Here is a 23,778-nt window from a genome sequence, read left to right as displayed (position 1 = left end):
TATTTAATGCACTCAAAAAAGTGATTAGTTTGTTTTTGTTTTTAGGAAAAAGAAGTTTAGTTTATTTTGTGTTTGCCGCTTTATTACTAGAGAAAACTTACATTTTACTTAATTTAGTTAGATAAACTTTTTATCGTAGAAAAATAGCTGCTCTATTTGAATAAACTTAACAAATCATCAATAGATGCTTTTTTTTATGTTATTTGCGCTAAAATATATAAATCAGTTACATTAGTTTTTCGTTTAAGTACGCACTTTGAACATAGCCAAAAATTTTAAGTTTTGTGGAAAGGTATACTATGTATTGCTGGTGGTTTGTTGTTTAAATTAAATTGCTAACAATACTTATCAATAACTAAAAGATGTGTGAGATTTTTGTACACAAAAAATTTAAATTATAAAAAGTTCGAAATGGGTTCAAAATACGAGCTGGTCATGGTTCGGCACTGCGAGAGCGAGTGGAACCGGCAGAACAGGTTCACCGGCTGGTGCGACGCTGAACTGAGCGCGAAGGGAGCGAAAGACGCCGAGAAAGCCGGGAAGTGGTTGAAAGAAGCGGGGTACAAGTTCGACGTTGGGTTCACTTCCCTGCAGCGAAGAGCGCAAACGACACTTCAAATCATCGCGGAAGCGACCGGTGACGTTTCAACTGTTAAATCTTGGAGGCTGAACGAGAGGCACTACGGCAGTCTGACTGGGATAAACAAGGATGTCGCTCGCGGAAAGTACGGAGACGAACGGGTTGGTGTTTGGCGGAGGAGCTTTGACGTTCCGCCGCCCAAGATGGAGGAAGATCATCCGTACTACGATCTCATTCATAAAGATGCAAGGTACACGGATATTCCTGAAATCCCCTTTACCGAAAGTTTAGAGATGTGCATACAGAGAACTTTGCCGTTCTGGGTTGACGTGATTGTTCCCGCGGTGAAGTCCGGAAAGTCGTGCATCGTCGCGGGACACGGCAACAACTTGAGGGGAATGGTGAAGCATTTGGAGGGACTGACCAATGAGGAGGCAGCAAGGTTGAGCCTGCCCAATGGGGTGCCGTTTGTGTACGAGCTCGATGAAAACTGCAAGCCGGTGGGGAAGATGCGGTTTGTTGGAGATGGAGAGACTGTTAAAAATATTATGGAAGCTGTTGCCAACCAGAAAAAACTATAAATAATAATAAAACTTAATACTATTTCAAAAACGTTTTTGATTTTTTTTTTAAAGTTGTTTTTGATGTTTTAGATTAAAGTGACCTATTTTATTAATGATATGGTGTGTTTTAGAAATCTGTAACAACATTTTAGCTGCATAGACGCACTCTACCATTAAAAAAAACACTTTATATGTACAAAAACGTATAAATTGTGTTATGTTTGTTTTATAACTAAAAACCATTGTTAAAAATACTAAATAACCAAATAATTTGCATAAAAGTTTTCAAAAACTTTAATTTCAGTTTTTAAATAGTTTTTTTTCACTGTTTGTCTAATCTTATTATACATATAAATAAATTTAAACGTCTTAATGCAAATACTTTTAAGGTTTTCGACTGATTTAATAAATTGTTTAAATTTTTATTTTTATTAACGTTAGTTTACAATACTTTTGAACATGTTTATAGAAGTCTGATTTGTAATTATAATAAACTAGTTAATTAAAAATACTTGCTAAATTTTATAGTTTTAATAAGTTGAAGTTCAAGATATTTTATATTTTGTAACTATATAATTTTGTCATGCATTTGTTTTTACTTCGAAAGCTAACAACTCTTAAATTATTTTCGCTGCTTGTTAATTTTAGATTTAAGGTTCTAAGAAATTTAGCTTAACAGTTAAGAATAATATTTTTAGAAAGTAAAATACATTTTAATTAAAAAAATAGAGTGTTTTTTAGCTAAAATTTAAATTGTTAGTAATTTTTCAAAAGTCATTTTTTAAGTTAAATTAGTAATTCTTAAATTTATTTCAACATAGTTTGACAAAATTTCTTGCTATAAACTTTCATTAAAAACATTTATAGTTATTATATTATCAAAAAAAAAGTCACCGAGTTTTTAAAACTTTTACGATACACATCAATTACAATTCAAAAAAGTAATGATACTGTGTGTTTTTGTTTATACTTTTATGCTTAAAGATTTTTTTTTACTTTCAATAAAACTTTTGATATTAGTTAACGCGATTTGTTTTAAAAGCAAACAGTCTCCTTCTAAAAAAATTGACTCTTGCTTTTTCAATCGTTCAATAAATTCGATCAGCCAGATCGGCAGCTTTTTTTTTAATTAGGATACTCTTAGATCCAGACCTTGACAGAAAAGGTTCCGAGGTGAAAAAAATCATTGATTTAACTTAACTTAGTTTAACAAAAACAATCACATACTTTGCAAAGTTTTGTTTTAAAATTACATCATTTTATAATAGTATGCTTTTTTATACTTACATTTTACTAGTTTTTAATTTTTGTCTGTATTTTTTTTACTTCTGTTTAAATACTAGCTACTTTAAAACCGATTTACTTAAAAGTAAAAAAAATTATTATAAGTAAATATTTTAAGACTAAATGGTTATAAATTGGTTATGTTAATGTTAATAATTTTTTATTTACGTTTAGTTATATATTCTGCCTGTGTTAATTTACTTTAAAAAAAATTGAAAACTAACTAAACTAATGAGAAAAATATCATAACTAGATTTTAAAATTAAGCAATTAATTTAGATGTGGTGTATTTTTTTTAGAAATTTTGTTCAGTTTAGGTACTAAATATATTTTAAAGCTTTAACTTAAGCTTAGTATGTTAAATAGCATTATCTTTTTAGTAATTAAAAATAACAGCAAGATAACTTCGTAAAGTTTGTGTATGAATTTTAGACTTGTTTCGATTTTATATTACTTAAAAAGCTAAAATTATTTGTTAAATCATCACAGATTCTTTATAATAAAGTATATTACTAAATCACTTAACTTACATTTGTACTATAAATAGTTTTAGTTGCATATAAGAAAAGTATATATCAGCTAGATATTTATTTACCTTTAATTTCTATCACTTGGAGTATTAAATACCATTCGAGATACAAAATAATATTACAATTTACAGTCTACTCTCGCAAATCTACTCACTCGTTTGGTTACGCACTCTCGTTTAGTTACGCATTTTAGAATTCTCAGAAAACTGAAAAATATATCCAATTTTTATTAGGTTTTTACAAGAACAGTTTTTCCATGCTTTTTGCAAACAAAAATGAAAGGAACATTTCAAGAAATTTTAAAGTAAATATTCAAAAAATAATTATTTTGCATTTTTAGTTTGTGCTTTCCATATAGAACCTACATAACTCTATGGTTTTGCTCTTTCTCTTTATACCATAGGTGTCTTATGCCCTTCAAATCAAACAAGGCACAATGTTTAGTTCCTCATAATAGTAATTGCACAAAGTTTAATATAAACGCAAAAGAACTTTAATTTACAACTAATCTGTTATCCACCTAAGGTCAAACTTGTCTTTAATGGTATTAGAGAAAAATATTGATATATATCAACAATATTTATCAAAAAAATATTCATATTAATGTACAACTTGAATTTTAACTATTTTTCAAATAAATAAACTAAAAAAACCTAAACTGTATTTTATTAAACACATTATAAACAAAAATAGCCAATATAGAACTATACTTCTACCTCTTGTTTAGCTACATTCTCTTGTTTAATTACGCATTTTTGCTGTGACACAATATGCATAAATTCGCGAGAGGTGACTGTACTTGATAGTGCTAAACATTATGTAATCGTAGTATAACAAGAAGAAAAACTTAGTTACATTCTAAAATTTTAGTTTTATATTTTAAACTGTTTTATAATATTTGTAGCTATTTGCCAAAAAACTTAATTTGGCTTTACAAATATGTTGTAATACTATTTAGTTTTACAAAACGATAACAAATCAAACTTATTTTAAGTCAAATAAAACATGAATTATTTTAGAAAAGAGTTGGAAGTAGGACTAAAAACTTTTTGCTCTATAGTTTCTAACTCTCTTAAAGTTAAAATTTTATATTATAAGACTACGTGTGAATTTTCACAACAAACTGTAGTAGAAATTGTTCATTACTTTAATTAATCACTGTTTTACGTTGTAAAAATTTTGTTATTATGTTTTCTAAACCGCACAGAAAAAAGTATAATTCATTTAAAAATGATCTAGTAATCTCATCAAGTATTTCTGTGATTTTAACTTAAAAAAAGTTTACAATGTAAATTTTATAGAATATGAAATATTTTATTTAGATTACAAAAAGAAGTAAACATTAGCGTGTAATTACTTTAAAAAAATCAAGTATATCACGTGGTACTAAAGCTTGGTTTAGGAATCGGGAAACTTTATCTTGCGGACCATAAAAGGTAAAATGCTGCTCGTGAGTATGTGCATCTGGAAAAGTGTAAATTTAAACTGAATTTCACACCAGGTATTCTGGAATATGAAACGAAATATAAAAAAGATCTCAGTTACAATTTAAGGGAGATTTGTATCTTATACTACTAGAACTAGGTGTTCTGGGTTAAAAAAGAAGAATAAAAAGAAAAGTCATAGGTATAAAAAAAGGACGTTGTCACTAAAACTATAACTGAATATATTTTTTCAAATTTTGTACGTGACTACCAAATGCCGGCAGACTTCTGCTCTAGTTTTAAGTATGATAAGATCTGTGGTATCTATGACTATAGTTATCAAAAGAACCAATTTTAAGATTGTGAATTTTCTCGACTCAGTTACCCTGAAAAGTTATTATAATCAAAAAATTTTCGGAAAAATTTAAACACTTAAGCTTACAATTTGTAATTACATTAAAAACAACTTTTAAAAACTTCTCTTAGTAACACTTATTAGTATATAGATTTAAATATTCAAGAATCGATCAATTAGAACTTGGTTTCAAAAAAAGTCCCGAGTCAAATGATATGAAAACAGTTTTAGTTAAGTGTTTTTCGAAACAAATATTTTACATATTTAAGTAATTAGACAAAATATATAAAGAAGTATGTAGTTTATTGCTTCAAAACTTTAATTATTAAACTAACTTATGTTAAAGACTTCGAATATATTAATTCTCCTTTAGAAGTAGAGATCTCTACAAAAAACAAACACATATAACAAATGGATGAAAATATTATTACACCAAGCTCTACCCTAAAGACACAAACGCTTCAAAAACCTAAAAGCAGTCTAATAATTTATTAAATACATTAAATACTCTGTCTTATTGTAATCAACTTATGTTGTGAAATAGAAATCGTCAAACTTCAGCCAAATGTGACTCATTAAGCATTCAAAGGTGGAAGACATGACAAAGATTTGTTTTAGAACCTTGACCTTTAATTTGCTTTCATAACTGTTTTTTAAATAATAAAAGCGTTCAAAAAGTTTAGTCTAAGGACCTGGTATACGTAAATATACTTTTAGGCTATTGAAATGTACACCATGACTAAATGTGACAAATATGATGTTAAAATTAATCATGTTTTGATTATCATAAAAGGCCATTGACACGAGTTCAAAATTTGATAGCATTTAAAATATTTTCTATTAGCAATAAAGGTATAAAATTTAAATTAGTTAAACTTAACTTTTTATGTGAGTTTTCTACAGCTTGGTCAATATATTCTTGTTGATTTATGGTCGTTTCACTTTAAACTTTTTAAGACACACTCACAATTTTTTTTTAGGACTGTTAATACTATTACCTCTTTATTAGTTAATCAATATACACAAGTTCTATCACTGTTAGAAATGAACTTTACAACATGATCATCAATAACAGTAATTTTTAAAGGGCAAAATTTATTAAAAAAAAATTCCTTTTCAAGCTAGAACTATTAAAAAACTTGGCAGACAACGGTTACGTCATAAATTATACTAGCTCATAAGAACCAAAATTATATAACAAATAGCATTACTGGAAGTCAAAATAAATTTACGTTTGTAAATATATTACTAAAAAAAGCTTAACTTAATTGTTTACCAGAATTTGGTTGGCCAAATATCGCCCAAGGGCTGTAGCTAACCAATCCTTGTCGTATAACAAAGTTGAAGGGATTTAAAATCAATAAACTAAAAATTGTTCGGCTAAGTCAAAGTAATTATGAGCAAAAATATAATTTAAAAAAAGTGTATAATTAAGCTTTAATTGTTTTAATAATTTTCAATCAACCAAATCAAACCGGATATCATTTAAAAAAAGATTTCTAAAGATCACCTTGTAAAAACTTTAAAAGTACTACTTTTTACAAATCAAAACAATTCAACTTTAAAAACATGCTAAAAATTACTTTATAAATTAATGTTTATTAATAAATATGCCATTTTGTCCTAATGTTTTGTGTTGTTCTAACTTAGTTAGAATATCGTTTTGTCAAATTACCCTAAGCAAAGTGTTTATTTAAGTACGATATTTTACATACGTTCCTTTGTCAATTAAATGTCAATTATACTTATAGACATTGCTTTAACACCTGACATGTCTCAATATATATCTTAAGTAGTCAGACTTGAGAAAAATTTTTGAATTTTAAGGATTCAAAAATTGTGAATCCACTGTATCAATATAACTAGATTCCGGCCGGATCCGAAACTTATATTTTGCTTAGAATCGACCGGATCCGGATCTCGACTTAAAATTAGTATGCAGTCGGATTCGGATCTAAAAAGTCATTATTCGACTGGATCCGGACACTGGATCCGGTAAATAACTAATTCAAAATGCTCCGGCCCGCAATAGACTAAATAGTTCCGGATCCGGCCCGTTGATTGAAAAACGTTGCCCACCCCTAATTTATACTGAATATATGTTAAGAGCTCATTTATGATACCTACTTTAAGTATTAGAATTTAGACTATAGTAAGAAATGTTTTTTTCTGCTAAAATTTCGCAATCGTGCTTAACATTTACTTTAGTTCTGTCGGTCTCAGATCTGATTTTATGCCTCTCTTCAGTTTCTGATCCGTCTCCTGGCCTCAACTCAGTTTCTAATCGGTCTGTTGGCGTTACGGAATCCTCTAATCCGTGTCCTACCCTCACATCAGTCTTTGATCGGTCTGTTGGCCCTACGGTATCCTCTGACCCGTCTCCTGGCCTCACCCCAGTCTCTGGTTGGTCTGTTGGCGCTACAACATCCTCTGATCCGTCTCCTGGCCTCACCTCAGTTTCTGATCGGTCTGTTGGCCCAACGGAATCCTCTGATCCTTTTCCTAACCTCACGTCAGTCTCTGATCTCGTGCTTCTGTTTGCAGTCGAGTGGAATTCCCGTATACTTGTCGATCTAATTGAAGAAGAACTGTTGTAAATTTCCACAACAGACGTATGTGTTTTTCGTTTGACTAAAGTAGTTTTGTCCTGCGGCATCTTGCTCACTGTTTCGTTTACGACCAAAACCGGCCGATTTTGATTTTTATGCGCCGTACTTGTGACGTCATAACTCGGTATGGCGTGTTTTACTGTTTGCATGGAAAATACCGGTTCAAAAACGACCATAAAGTTCTTAACAAGAGTTGGAGTTTACAGCTAAAGTTAACCAAAGATGCAAATCTTTTTTCTGTAGGTATTTTACTAAAAAAGTAGAAGATAGAATGAGAACGCAAGAAATATTCTCTTATCCATGGTTAAGAAAATAACGTTGTTGAACTATTAGGTTGAGTGTTTATTCTATTTAATATCATGTAAGTAAAACTGACTTTAAAAAACAAATTTCTATATTTTTAATATAATTTTGTCGTATAATAAATTCGTCACAATATTTACATATTTTGTTTTGTTTTACATAAAGTACAGTTTAACTATTATTTATTTATAAGTACCTTATGTTTTTTCATAATAAAATATGTTAATGTGAAAAATTTAAACTAACATGAGATTATTGCTAAACTGTTTATCAGTTTACACAAGTTTATGACTGACAAAAGTATTTATATAAATTCATGTGGTTCAACTAAAAACGCAAAAGATAATTGCTTTAATGTCTACTAAAATACAAAACTTCTAAGTGAGATTGTAAGTATTTTTTGTTATAGATGTTATATAGAAAATTTCTTCAGCAAACATTTAAAAATATTTAAAAATTATTAAAAGTGTTAATAGTTTGTTGAATATCTTAATTTCCACAGTTTAAATACTTAACATTTAATTAAAACACTGTTTATTTAAACTTGTATATGGTACAAACAGTATGTGAAAACAGTTACACTTTAATTTAAACATACCATTTTTATTACGATTTCAATCGAATTTTCAGTCTTAAGATTTTTTTCTTTTCTGGGTTAAATCTTAATATTAATCACATTGAGCTTAAATATGGTAAATCAGTTTAAATTTATTTTATTACATTGCAACTAAACTACAAAAATTAAAGTTTAAAATTTAGTTGTTTTAAATTTCGTTAGAATCGTAAGCTAATCAATTTGGTTACGATTCTATTACGATTGTATGTTAAATGCTTGAACGCCTAAACTGAAATGATGTTTTTTTTACAATGTAGCAACTGTAAAAATAAACATAAAGTAAAATAATGTTTATTGATAAAGTAAAATAATTTAAATTAGACTAATTAAAAATAAAAAAAACAATAATAATGATAATTAAATAAATAAAAGTTTTTGCACTTTGAGCATTTTGTGTTTACTCTTTTTTTAAGAAGCTTTGACTAAAATTTGAATACATTGTTATATTGTTTATATCGTTTATTGAACGACAAAAAAGCGCTCAAAGTATTCGGTCCTACGACCTGGTGCACAAAAAACATTTCGGTTATCGAGTCACACACCACGTGGATACCTTTGAATGTCTTGTTACGAATTGTGGATAAAATTTACAAAATTTACCTTGTATCATTTTTGTTGTTTAGTTTATACACAATTAGATTATTTAAAAATAAAAAAAGTTTATTAATACTTTCGTTTAGTTGGTTACAGAAAAGAATTGCAAAAATCTAACCTCGAGAGTAGGTATTGTAAAACTTGTGATTAAATATTGGTAAATTACTTAATAACTTTAAAGCTTTAAAATTTTGATAATTTTTTGTCTGTCTCAAGTTCTTTGATTTTAAATTGCCGAACAAAAGATTTTGGTTAGTGTTTTAGTATCTTTATATGGTACAAACAGTATACAAAACAAATCAAAATCACGTTAAATTGTTACATTTAACTTAAAACACGTTATAACTTAAAAAATAAAGGATGTTTTTATTCTAAACACTTTTCTGTGCTGTATTTAATATTACATCATAAATTGTAAAGCATGTAAATACTATATTCTAGTTAAAGCAAAATATACGAGAAATGTTATCAGTGTTAAAACTAAAAATTAAATTATAGCTGTTTTCCGACTAAAGTACAGAATTAAAAGTTTAAAGTTTAATCGTTTTAAATTTCTTTTGAATTGTTAGCCAATCGAGTTGTTTAACATATGTTGAACGATTTAAACGCCTACTCTACAAAATTTTTTTTATCGTAAACAGCTTTAGTTTAATATATGTCATTCATACTGCTTGATAAGCATCTGTTTTTTTAATAAAGTAGTTTAAAATTAAACTAAAAAAAAATTTTTGGAGATTCAGAAGCTTGAGCACTTTGTGATTACTCTTTCTTTTAACATTATTTGACTACATATTTATCGTTAATAAACCTAACAAAATCCATTTTTATATAAAAAAATATATATAATTAATTTATTAAAACTTTTTAAGTGTTTATTAGTACTTTCTTTTAGTTGCTTATTAAAAAGAAATTGCTAAAATTTAACTTCGGTAGAAGTAGGTATTGTAAAATTTGTTTTAAAACAACAGTATAAAACTAAATCAATTTTATGTTTAATAAATTTTTCAATCTTTTATTAACAAAAGTTGACAGTTAATTTCAGCAGAATAAAGTTTATTTATGTAACCATTAAAGTATTGCATTTTAAACTTGAAACAAGACATATTTTTTTTTGTCAACAGTCTATAGTATTTTTTTAATCGAAGTTTGATTTTATACCACAACATAATCAAAACAACGAAATAAGTTAATGTTTAACCTATGTATCTACTTACGTAAAAACAATTTGAATTTAGACAATTTATTAACAAAAGTTTTTATTATAAGTTATAAGCTACCGTTAGTTTTTATTAAAATAAACAAATTATCACTTAAAAAAGCTGAAATATGAAATCAAGTCTTGCATGTAGTAGGTGTCAGCTTGCGTAATAATTAACTAATTAAAAGGATTTTTAATTAGCGAACAATTAAAGAAATTGAAAGAATAATTGAACAGTTTACATAACCAAGTTTCATTTTAATATAGTCGTAAAATTATTTTAAGTGGATTTAGAAAGCAAAGTAAATTTTGAAAACAGGTTTTTATTGCATACAATACCTAAATTTAACCCTACTACCATACAAAACTATTAAATTTTAAGAAAAAAACGGTGAACAAACTAGTTAATAAAGTATATTTTTACATAGATTAAAAATAAAATAAAAGTAAAATTAATTTTAAAAGATATGTGTTTATTTGATACGATAAGTAAAAAATCAATAGTATACCAATACCATTAGAAAAAACAAAGTTCGGTTTAAATTTTATACCGCACATTTAAATTAGAGATCAGTTTTAAAATGAATTAAAGTTTAAGTACTTTAAGATTATTTTACTTAGTTTCCCACTTAAATAAATTCATTAGGTGTTGTTCAAGTTTAAATTTTAATAGAAAAAAACTTTAATTCCGAACTTGTAATGATAAACGTTAATCATTTCTGCAAAAAGATGTTGATTTTAAAAAATCTTATTAGCGTTATTCGCAGCAAATAGCTTTTGTGTTTTAGTGTTTTTTTAGAAGTTTTTAAATCAAATTAAAATAAAAACTAAAATTAATTGTGCTCAAAACTAATTTGCTATAATGTTTGTAGATACAGGACGATCGTGTTAAACATAGTTATTCTTTTTAACATTGAAACAGTTTACACTTTATTAGTAAGACTATACAAAATAATACAAAACTACCACTTTAAAAGAACTAATTAAGTTTTGAAGTTAGTTTATAATTAAAAAACTGATTTAAAAACTTATGATAATTTAGAAATTTAAACCTAAACCATAAAACAGATAACAATTTTTCTAATCAACATTTATACTTATATTCTGTTTTCGAACATCGCTCTTTTTTCATGTAATTTAAAAAGTAAAACATTAATTAGCACTGGGACCCAAAAAGCGTTAGAGAATGAATTTTATTATAAAATATATATATGTTTTTAATTTTTACAGTTAATCAATTTTAATATAGTAAAAGGTTGTATCGAAAGTATTTTTAGAATTAAACATAAATTTCCTAATAGAACAAAAGTTATTAAATTTTAAGTAGTAGTTTTCATTAAATACTTTTGTCTATGCACAATTTAATATTATTTTTTTTTTTTAACAAAATTAAAGTAAATTAAAATTCAGTTTTAAACAATTTTATTTCTAACAGGTTGTAGATGTTTAGTAGATACTAAATATAAAGTTTAAAAAACAAAAAATAATTCTTTTTCATAAAATTATTTAGTTAAAGTTTTAAAACAGGTTCTGTAAGGTGTTTTAGAAAAATACATCAGCTAATTCTTTCTATATGGCTCCTTCTTAATAAAAAACTGCGTACCTGGAAAATGTTTTGTTAGTTTTTCTTTATTTTACTAAATCTTAGGTTTTTAAGAATATTTACATACACTTTTCGAAGTGCGCTTAAATTCCTTAATTTTAGAAAGTTTACAAAGATATAGATAAGAGACTAGCAAAAAATACATAATTAATTAAGTATTTTATTTACAAAAAAAAAATTGATAAAATACTAATTTGATTTTGTAAATGAATCTATAAAATATAATTTTCAAACTATAAAAATAACAATAAAATATTTCTATGTTAAAGTAGTTTAAGAAAACAGTTTGATCATTGATTTTCGATTTCTAAAACATCAAAGTTTTTACTAAGCAAGAACTCTTCACATCGCCTGTGCCAGCTGATATATTTTTGTTATAGATTGAAATTTTTAGTCTTGTAAAATGCAATAATTGCACTAGAATCTTTGCTTTCTACCTACTAATTTAAAAAGAGAAGTTCTAATTTTTTTATTGCTGTTTCCAGTTGCGGGCCTACTGTGTATATATAGTTGTAGGATAAAACTTGATTTTTACCATTTATACTTTAGTAATATGTTATATAAGTTATTTATTACAATATTAAGTAGCATACTTTTAGTTTTTATTGCTAGATTAAAAGACGAAAAAACTTCATTTTTTAGTTTTTAAATTTAGTGCTAAAAAATTAAACCATGAACAAGTTTAATTTTTTACGTAATTATCAGTTTTTTTTTATTTAGCAGAAGTTTAATCAAGTTAATTGTTTTGTTCTTTTTTTGGTCTAAATCTGACCCTAGGGCCGTAGATTGATCACGTCTACTTTAAAAAAATGTTACACTATTTAGTCTTCAGTTTCTAGTACTAAGTGTTACTTAAAAATAAACAAGTTTTACTTATTTACATTCAAAATAAAAAGCAAGTGCTTTCAAGCCAGTTTCTAACGCATTTAAAGTTGCTAAAACTTTGTGATAATTATGACTTTACTTTATTTAATTATAGTAAACCATTAACCTTAATAAGTAAACAATTTTTTGATAAATTTCTAAAATCATTAAAGTATACACATACATATTCTAACCGTGTTACAGATAAACTGACAAAATAGTATAAATAGTTAATATATATTTATATTAACTTTTTTTAATAAGCTGTTGAGTTAAAGTTTATAAGCTTTTAATACTTACTTAGTTTGAATTTTTTTAAACTTGTATGCGTTTTAAAGCTTTCAAATAGTTAAACTTTTTATAATTTTAACAAGTAACTTTTTTGAAATAAAACTTTAACTAGTTTAAGAATATTGTTTTAACTAAATTAATAACAACTATACTTTTAAATTAACCTGTCTTAAGTTAAATTCAAAATATATTATATAAAAAAAAAAAAGTCAAAGTGTAATATTTTTAAGAACGTACAAAAGTTAAATCATCTTTAGGTTAAATCATCATGATAAATTTCAGTAGTTTTTATTGTTGTTATATAATATTTTATGCTATTGACTAGTTCTAAACACGAGCCAATAAAAAAAAATTGTATAATGTATAAATTTTTGGAGAAAAAAAATAATTTACATAAGTTTACTATGTATTGTTTAATTATGAAATTTATTAAAAGTTTTGTTTAAATAACATTAAGAAATTTATATATCCAATATATGGTTGAAATATGAAAAAAAAATTCGAGAGCAAATTTCTAACCATTTTAATTTTTAATTAAACTAAAACAGAAAAATTAAAATTACTTTATAGTATTTTAACTAACACAGAAAACATGTATAATATTTATATTTTATTGTTTACCTTCAAATTAATATACACTTATAATTTTAAACACAAAAACCTTTATACTAAACTTGATTATAATAAATATATTACAGTTAAACTATTAAAGTTACGCATAAACTTTTTACATGTTTCAGCAAACATTTTCATATCATTACCGTTTTAATATTCGGTCAATTCTCTTGAGGTTAAAGTTTACTGGTGAATGCTGATAAAATTGAAAGCGTAACGACTCATTAAAAATTAACAAGCACCACAAAGTCTTGCAAAGCTGTAGAATCAGAAACGATATCAAACATTTCAACACAAGTTTAAAATAACTCTCGAATCGAAAATCATGAGAAAAAAAATTTTGTTTTCGAGACAACTAAATAAAACAAAAGTTTAAATCTCAACTAGGTTATTTGTAAATGTGTTTGAGTTGTTTGTAAGTTAGAAGCAAGAAAATTTATTAAAGTGGAATTTCACAACTATCATAGTTAACTATAATGATTTTTTTTGACTATTTATGTAGCTTTTAAAAAGTATCAAATTATTAATTTTAATGATGGTACACACTTTGTAACTTTACGTTATTTATCGTTTTAAAAAAATATAATTATAGATCTAGTTTTAAGTTAAGCTTTATGTCGATATTCGTACAAAACGGACTAATTCATAAAAAAATCATTATAATGTTTTTTTGTTTTGTTTTGCATTAGTCAAGTAAAATCTTGAGTAATCAATAATCTTTTGTAAATAAATCATATTATAAACAATACAGGTCTCATTTATAACTAATATTTTAAAGTAAATTTTATTCTTTTGCAGAAAAAAGTTTGAACTTTATTGTTATAAAGTAGAACGTATTACCAAGCTGTCATTGTTGTTGAAAAGTTTTTGTTCTATATATTACGGAACTTTTTATTATAACTACGTTTGTACTGCTAAGTAAAATATACATTTATTTTAAACGCATTGACGAAAATAAACTTTTATAAACATTTTATATAACTACTGTTTAGTAGTTTAATAAAAATATAATGCGTTTAAAATTCCAGTTACTTTTTATTTACTATATTTAAATCAGTATCTCAGAAAAAAAAAATTAGTAGCCATCTTTTATGTTGCATAAGTAAAACAAAGGTTTAAGTTTTTTTTTTGTAAATATATTAATTAGATGTATATAGACGAAAATAATTTAAATGTTTATAAATAGTTTTGTAGATAACTAAAAAAATAAAATATACCTTCAGCCAAAATCGAAAACAAAATGCAAGAGGAAAACACAAATGGTAAGTAAAAAAAATAAATTATATAAGCTCTAGATGTTTAAAAGTATTTAGAATTTGTTAACAAAACTCAAATTTATCTTATTATATCTTATTATATCTTATTGTAAAATATAATAAACATTTTAAATTTTTGTTGAAAATTTATGTTTATTTTCAAACTAATAAATCGGTTCATTTGATGAGTTCTGAAAATGTTAAAAAACATTACTACAGTGAGGTTTTAAAGGAGCAATAAAATTTTAAAGTTTTATTTTAACGTTTTACAACTGTTTTAAAATACTTTATTACATGTAAAATAAATTATATAATTTTTCATCAGGTTTAGTTCAGTCTATCACTTAATAGTTTATAATATTTTTTTTTGTAACTAGTCTAACATTAAAGCCATTATATATAAATTCATAGGTTAAATATGCAAAATATTGTTTAGACTTAATAAATATATTTCCAGGTTATAATATGGAACAAAATAACTTGCCAGGTTTAACTCGTGTAAAACTTGCATTTTCAGTTTTTATATGCGCGTTTGGATTGGTTGGAAATATTTCGAGCATTTTTATCATACTAGTATTAAAAGAGTACAAAAAATCTATTTTGCACATGTCAGTAGTTTTATAATTTGTTTGATATAATTTTATTTGATCATATTAAAGTTGTTTTAAATAGTTTTATCAATTAGATTTTTTTTGGTGTGATTTGCTACTAATAGTGTATTTAGTAATTTATTTAAAAGTTTTTTTGAAACTGTCAGTGATATAGGTTTATTTTAACATTTTAAATAACGCTGATTTGCCCATATTAGAACTTTTGTTTTACATTATTTATAAGTTTATTCTTACTTTGTTAATGTAATACAATTCAAAAAAATGAGACAATCACTGTTTACTTTATGTCAAGTGTACTTCCGTTATTTTTGCTTTATACATTTTCATTTAAATTTTAGTTATGTAACCATAATATATTTCACCTACTTTTATTGGCTATATAAATCAATAACAATTCACCTATACAAGTCACATGTAGTGAATTTCTAAAGTAAATTTTACTTAGAAAAAATAAAACTGACGTATCTTAAGTAAATTAAAAAAAAAATCAGTCACAGACTACATTTTATTTGCATTAAAAAACTGCTATAAATAATTTTAACATATATTTGTTAAAACTAAACAATTATAAGCATGGGTACGTAAAATTTTTAATAATACAATTATTTGATAAAAAATACATCATAGTTTGAAATTTATGTAGAGTTATTTATTTATTACAAAATCTTCATACATTAGAAGGTGAGAAATAAGTTTTACAGGTATGTGTTACAACTTGCAATAGCTGATGCATTATTTCTATTGACAATTCCATTTAGAGTATATGAAGATATTTATCAAAATTGGAATTTACCTGATTTTATTTGTGTAGCTAAAGAAACGGTTATTCATTTAAACTACAACGCTTCAGTATTATTTCTTGTGGTAAGTGTTTTCACTCATTCTAAGTATTCCTACACTAGGAAAGTGTTTTAAGTTTTGTACTGCTGTTACTGTTATTTAGACAGTGCATTATTGAACTAAAGTTCACACAACAATCTTTTTTAAATTTAAGATGTCTTAGAAAAAAACAAAATAAAAAACTAAAACTTTTTAAAGCTAGCTTGTTTTTCACATCTAATTAAGACCAAAAGAAACTAAAAAATTATATAAAAATTTGAATTTAAACAGTTACATACATCAGCTAAAAATAGAAGAAAAACTTATTTTACTGGGCTAAATAATGTTTCAAAAGATTAAATGCTTAACATTTGCATCAAGTAATTTATAAAATATCAAACTCGGAAAAAAGAAAAGATTTCTTTGTTAATAAATAGTTGAAACACATTTCAATACTCTTTATAGTTTTTGAACTGAGAAATAAATTATAATATTATTTAGCAATTTTTTTTTGTATTAGATAACACTGTGTTTTTTAAAGAAAATGACTCTTATGTAAGTAAATCTGAATATAATGTTATTTAGTCTACAATATTATCAATAATTTAATATATGAACTTTAATTTTTAACATCGCAAAAATTCCATTTCATTATTTTTATTAGTTTTTATTTTATTAAAAACACTACACTACAATGTAAAGCAATATCACGTGCAATTAAGTGACGTCAGCATTTTAGAAAGCGTGATTGCGTTTGTTTTCAGGAAAAAAAAACATTTTAAAACTACATTTGATCAAACACTTTTAACTAACTTAAATAAACTATTTTTCACACTATAAAACTGTTTGTTTTTATTGATTATGCTTTAGCTAGGTTTTTATAATTACTATAAAAAATACATAAAGTAGTAAATATTCCTAAATAAAAAAAAAATCATTATATAATGGCGTTTTTTAAATATTAAGCACTACTAATAACAAAGTTAAACATGATTTTCAAAATATCTTCTAATTTTTATTAAATTTTACTTTTATTCTAAGTTTTCAGTCGATAACTTTCTTGAAAAAAAATTAATTATGTATTAACATAACTTAAGTTACAAGTTGATTTTTTTTTTAATATCCAAACTTTAAATAAGGTCATGTATAGCTCAAGATATTTTTAATTTATAACTTTATGAGGTTTATCTATAAATTGAAATTAAATAAAGATACAAAAGTGAAAATTTTTAATCTTTACATTGATTTTAACCTACTTGAAAGATTAAACAAGTTTAAGCTTTTTTTAAAAACAAAAGTTCTAGTTAAACAAAAATAGCGAATCTAAAAAGTATGTTTCACTAGTAAAAGTTATGCTAATTTCATTAACCTAAATTGAATAGATTTAAAAAAATTAAAACGCAGATTTATAATCGTAAAATTTATTTCTACAGCTATAAATCTATTGTTTTAGACAATTTTATTCCTATCCACCTAATTTATTGCTATAAAATTAGTTATGCATAGTACATATATTTCATTAAACTTATTTAGTTCTCTATATTTTTTGAATAAACAGTTTTATTAAATTAGTAAAGCTAAAACTTATCTTTTTGCGAAACTTTTGCTTTTATGCAGGTTATGAGTTTGGACAGATACATAGCAGTTTGTCAATCATCTTCAACTAAGTTAAAAAAGTTCAGAGAAAAATCATCAGTAATTGTTATTATAATATTTGTTTGGATATTTTCTTTGTTAAGTTGTATTCCAGTAATTAAAAATACAAACAATTCAGGGGTACGTCCTAATTGTAGATGCAAGTAAGTTTTAGTTAGTGTATATATACAGTTTATTAACTGAATTATATGTATACATATCAAAGGTTTTATAAAATGTTCTGGTCGATAATTAAGCCGCAAACACGAATAGTTTAAAACATTTTCCAATATATTTTTTTTTAATTTTCTATTATAACCTTTTTCAAACTTTTCAAAACGTATAAATTAACAATTACAGCGTACTTTTTCAAGCCCAGCTTACTGTACAATAAACTCCATTATTACTACGTCATAATAGTTATAACATTTTCAAATTCGAAATTTCTGTTTGTGGTGTAAATAAACTTTAGATTACTGATGAGTATATGAGGTTATATATCTCATATATGAAACGGTCGTCTAAACCAATGGTCTTTAAAAGATACACCAGTGCACACTAGTTTACACAAAATTAAAATTGGGGTGCATGAATCGTAATTTGAAAAGCTTATCTCAAGATTTGAAGAGCAATAAAAAACTTATAATATGTAGTATAGAAAAAATCTTTGAAACTTACACTATTCTGGAGTTGATGATAAAGAGCGAAAAAAAGTCTTTGGCGTTTATAGTGGTAGTTTTAAAACTTATACTAGATATTATTAAAACAAATTTAAACTTATACTAGATATTCGCACTAGATTTGGACACACAGGTTTTTAATTTTGCAATTTAGGGTGCACAGATTTTGATTAGCTTAAATACCACTGGTCTAAACTATTGGTTTTATATAAATAAATTAATAAATAAATATATATATATATATATTAAAGGTAATTATTCAAACTTGGAGACCTTCTACAGAGCCCAATTGAAAGGCTTTTAAATAGCTGATGATAAAAGCACTTAGCTTTATGAAACATATATACTATAATTTTTAAATACGCATTTTTCTAATAAACTTATTTATATATATATATATACATATAACTAAAACAGGGTTTAAGAAAGTAAGTTAAAAATTTCTTTGTTTACTGAGCTGACTTTGAAAAGGTATTGCGAAAGTAAATAAAAAATAAGTATAAAAATATGTAAATAAAAGTAAGTTCATAACAGAATATTTTTTTTTATTTTACCAATCTTCAGCTACTTAAACTAAAAACTTACACTCAAACCATGTAATTAAGAAGTAGACAATTCAGGCAAAACTAAAACATCATGACTTTATTTAAAATTCTTTTTTATTTTACTTTATAACGTTTTTGCGCAAAGTTTAAAATTTTGCATAAGAACATCTTGTCTAAGTCAAAATTCATAATAATTTTAGTTTTATTCTTTGCTATAAAAATATTAATCCGAATGACTTCTAATCTGATATTTTCTTAAAAGCCAGTGAAACGATAATTTTACTATAAATGCTAAATTACAATTAACTAGTACGTTATTTATTTTATGATTCGTTACTAAGTGAAAATAAATGTTTTATTCCAATTGGCTGTTTGTATGATCTTTTCTTAAAAGGCAGTGAAACGATTGTTTTACTACAAATTTAGAGTTTTATTTAACAATTACGCATTATTTTTCATCGAAAGCTTTGTTACTTTACCTAATAAAGTGAAGAATGCACGTAAAATTTATTTTATCAATACACATAAATTTTATCGCAGTATTTTATATCGAATTGTGAGTTTCTTTAAATATGTTAGCAATTTTATAGTATTTCATCATTTACTGACAATTTCTCAGGTTAGATTTCATTGATCCCCCACCTCTACAAGACGCATCTGAATTGTGTTCTTTAGCTGAAAACTTAACATCATGTTTAGTGGATTTTGAGGAATTACAGCAGATACAGACAAAAAATTGCAAGTGAGTTATTAAAACGTTCGAAAGCTTCACAATAAATTGACCTAAAAAGTGTTAAATAATTTGTACTTACTACATAATAAATGGTAAAACTTGTATTAAAAGTATAAATAAGCTGTCTAGAACCTCCCACTAGGATTAATAAACTTTATAGGAGCAAAAAAGACACGAACGATTTGAAACAGTTGGTATATGAAAACTACTTCGACGTAGTCTACACAAACAACAATGTCAGTGAAATAGACACTTATGCAGATTACAATTACACATACTACGAGTATGGTTACGTCATCAACAAAACAAAGCACTATCCTGAGCCATTGATAAGTGGCAATAGTGTCTCGAAACATTGTAATTATTTCAATACGACCCAGAGTTGGAAGAAGTTTTTGATTTTTAACTTTGTTTTTTTGTATTTGGTTCCAATTTTTGTAATGTCAGCTTCATATGGATTTATAATAAAAAAGGTTAGTAATGTTGAAACTTTTATATTTAGCAACAAAAAAGTGCACGAAAGTATAGTTAGTTTAAGTTTGTAGTAAAATAAAAGTTATTTTTATTGTATTATATATAAATAAATGATTAAGTTTTATTGATACACAAATTTATAAAGAATTTATTATACTACGATATAAAGTTTGTTTTCAACAAAAAGTTTAAAAAGAAAACTAATTACGTACCACAAAAATGTATTGCTTTAAAAATAAAAGTTGCGTAAATAAAGGTTTTTCATGCATATACGCAATTTGCATACATAAACTGTTTTGTTATGCTTATTTTAAATTTATGATAAATCAATATTCAGAACAGGTGAAAACCACTTAAATGAAATAGATTGTTGTTTGAGACAAGCATAAAAATTATAAGAATTTAAATGCTTCTAATTTGAACGGTAAAAAGTAAGAATTTTTTACGGCTGGGTAAATACATTTTAAGTGTAAACATCATATAGGTGACAAAAACAAAGTTACCACATAAAAACTCGGTAAGCATCAGAAACATTGAAAAGTTCAGAAAAGTTAGTAGAAAAACACCAGAAAAAGAAAAAATCAATACAAAATGTAGAGTGAATATAATGTGCACAAGTTTAGTGGCTACTTTTGTTATTTGTTGGTTTCCTCAACACGTTTGGCGTCTTTATCGATTAAGGGGAATTCCAATAAGTGAAGACAAGGTTTGTGGTAAACTGTAGCATATTTTTTATTAAAGTTTTGAATTTTTTATTTTACATTTTGCTTAAAGTACTTTGTTATCTCTAATACTTGAAAACTACTAAAAAGTATTACTATTAAAAGCATACAAAATAATTATAAGGAATAATCAAGTATTGAACTTTTCTTTCAAATAGACTAGGTTATTGTTTATTTTATTTAATTATCATCTAAATTAAAAAATTAATAGTTTAATACTAGAATAGTTAAATCAATTCAATTTTAAAAATCTGTTTGTAAATACTAAAACTTGATTACTTGAACTTTATTCGTTATAAAAATTCAACAAAATGATTTTATTTTGTTAAATTACCCTAAAATTAAATTCTGTTAGACATTTATAACAGTTAAATATATTTCTACAATAATTTTCTCATCAGCACTTTCTTAATTCCAAAGTTTCTAAATTTCAGTGTTAAAAAACATCAATTCGATTTTAAATCTTTTCAAACTATAAAAGTGTTAGTATTTAAACAATTAACATAGCTTTATTTGATTGAGATAGAACTAGATAAGTTTATACATAAAAATATTAAAAACTGTTTGACCGCCTACATTTCAATTAAGGATAACATTATTTTTTATTGAGATGCTTATAAATACCATTTATAATTTTCTCTAAATGATAATTACAACATTTATTTTCAAATAATCATTAGTAACTGTTTAAAACTTTATAAATATTTTTTAAAATAGTTTGTTAGATAATATGAAAATAATTTAGACTTGAGTAAGTAAATGCATTATATTATTTGTTGGTAAGTATATCTTCATTATTATATAGATAAGCAAAACTAACAAAAAAATATTAAATATTTTGTTGTTTATTAAAAATTTTACTACATAAATATAAAATTCATAAAAATAACTAAATTTGTTAAAGTACCTTACTAAAGAGACAAATAAACTAAAATAAATTTTTAAAACTTGTATGTTAAAACTAAACGGAATGTCTTATAATAGAAAGTTTATCATTTTAGCATATTTAGATTAACAATATACTAATGACACCCTATAAAAATTGTTTTTAAATTTTTTTAAGTTAATTTTAGTCTACAAACATGAAACAAACTATTAAATGCGTTTAAACCTAGTTATCTAATATAAATTATTTCTATCAGGAACAAATATGCATTATTCTAAACAACATGGGCAGCTTGCTCGGATATCTTAACTCTCTTTTAAACCCTTTCTTCTATACTTTCTTCGGTACTGATTTTGATAAACGATGGAGGTTGGTTTCATCTTAATTGTATACAATTCGAATAAATGATAATTTTAAAAAATAAAGCTTTTTTATTTTTAGAATTCTGTGGTCGTTTTACTTTAACAATAAAGTGATTATTGTTTTTGAAAAAAGAACTAGTTAAAAATTATGAGATAATGAATTGTATTAAAATGACAACTCCTTTTTTTCGAGGTGCAATGAGGTTTAAAAAATAAAGAAAAATGGTTAATAATTACTTTAGTTAAACGCATGTCAAGCTATCTTAAAAATTTAAATCCTGAGATGATAAACTTAAAATTGCTTAGTTAAAATAAAATGTAGTGATTTTCCTATAAATCTTTTCAATTCAAATAAATTTTGTTACAAACTTTAGAAATGCGAGACAAACGATGTTTGGCAAAATGAATGTGATTTCGAAAACTTCAATGAAAAACAAAAATCAACGGCTTAAATTTTCTAAATCTACAATCAAATCTAAAGTTTCATGGAGAAAAAAGTAAGTTTTGTACACTTAAGTCTTATAAACTTTTATTTTCAAATGTTGGAAGGTTTAGCTTGAATTGCACTTATCTTGTGTTGCAACAATAAACAATACTCTACTAATCAGAGTAGATTTTTTCATATTAATTTATATTGTACTAATTATTAAATGCTAATTATAGCTTGTCAGGTACAATTAAACTTAAAAAGATATAAAAAACTATAGTTTCTAACGCCAAATAATGTGCTTTATAACTATATATTTGAAACTGATCGACTTATGTTAATGTAATTCTTACAGTAAGAAGCAAATGAAAACTTGTGTTAGAACTAAATCGCAACCTTCTATAGAAAACCTTTGAATAAGTAAAAAACAATTTCATTAATAAGATTAAAGAGGTAATGACTATTTGTTATTACTTGTTAACGTATTTGGTAATGTTTATACAGAAAAAGTAGAGGTTTAGGTAGTTTATTACTGATTTATTTATTTTTACTTGTTTTTTACTAATCACAACATATCTTGATTAATCATAATGAAAAGAAGGTTTTTCAAACTTTTATTTATGTTATTTATATAGTTAGTATTTTCATGTATTATTTTCAAATAATAACTACATTAAATAAATTAGAACTTTTTAGAATATTAAAAAAAGTCTATGGTTTTTTTTACTTACAGGTGGAAAAAAAGGATTCTGGTTTTCGTCTAAAACACTTTAAAAGGATAATTTTTTAATTTTAATTATTTCTGAAATGTCAACTACTTTAAGTATAAAACTTGTTAATCAATTATTTACCAGAGTCAAAATAATGCAGAATACAGTTGATGTTTAAACCGAACAATACTTAATTTAAAATCTAACTTAGTTTGTGGATATAAAATAATTTTTCAGATAAAAATTAAAAACGTTATATAACTACAAAAAACTTAGAAAGTTTATTTTGTGTTTTTACCAAAGAGAAAGTTAAACTTTTTTTTAATAAAAATCTAAACTCGTTTTTGTCGCTTTCTGATCATTACTTTGTAATTGCTAAAAATGTTAATAAATCAGCCGTTTGCTGTTTCTAAAGATTTTATTCTTGTAAATAATTCGTTTTTTATATTTTTCATTTTAAAAATATCTTAAAGGCTACATTTTTGTTCG

General features: G+C 24.8%; 1 pseudogene; it reads left to right on the top strand.

Annotated features, from left to right (window-relative positions):
* Positions 1-411: 411 nt before the first annotated feature.
* On the top strand, positions 412-1,161 carry LOC145841568 (phosphoglycerate mutase 1 pseudogene; annotated as a pseudogene).
* The last annotated feature ends 22,617 nt before the right edge of the window (positions 1,162-23,778 follow it).

This window comes from Thalia democratica, chromosome 7, assembly GCF_965202585.1.
Source record: "Thalia democratica chromosome 7, ktThaDemo2.hap1.1, whole genome shotgun sequence".
Lineage (NCBI taxonomy): Eukaryota > Metazoa > Chordata > Thaliacea > Salpida > Salpidae > Thalia > Thalia democratica.
Note: the sequence above shows the minus strand (reverse complement) of the source record. Positions and strands in the feature narration are given on the sequence as shown.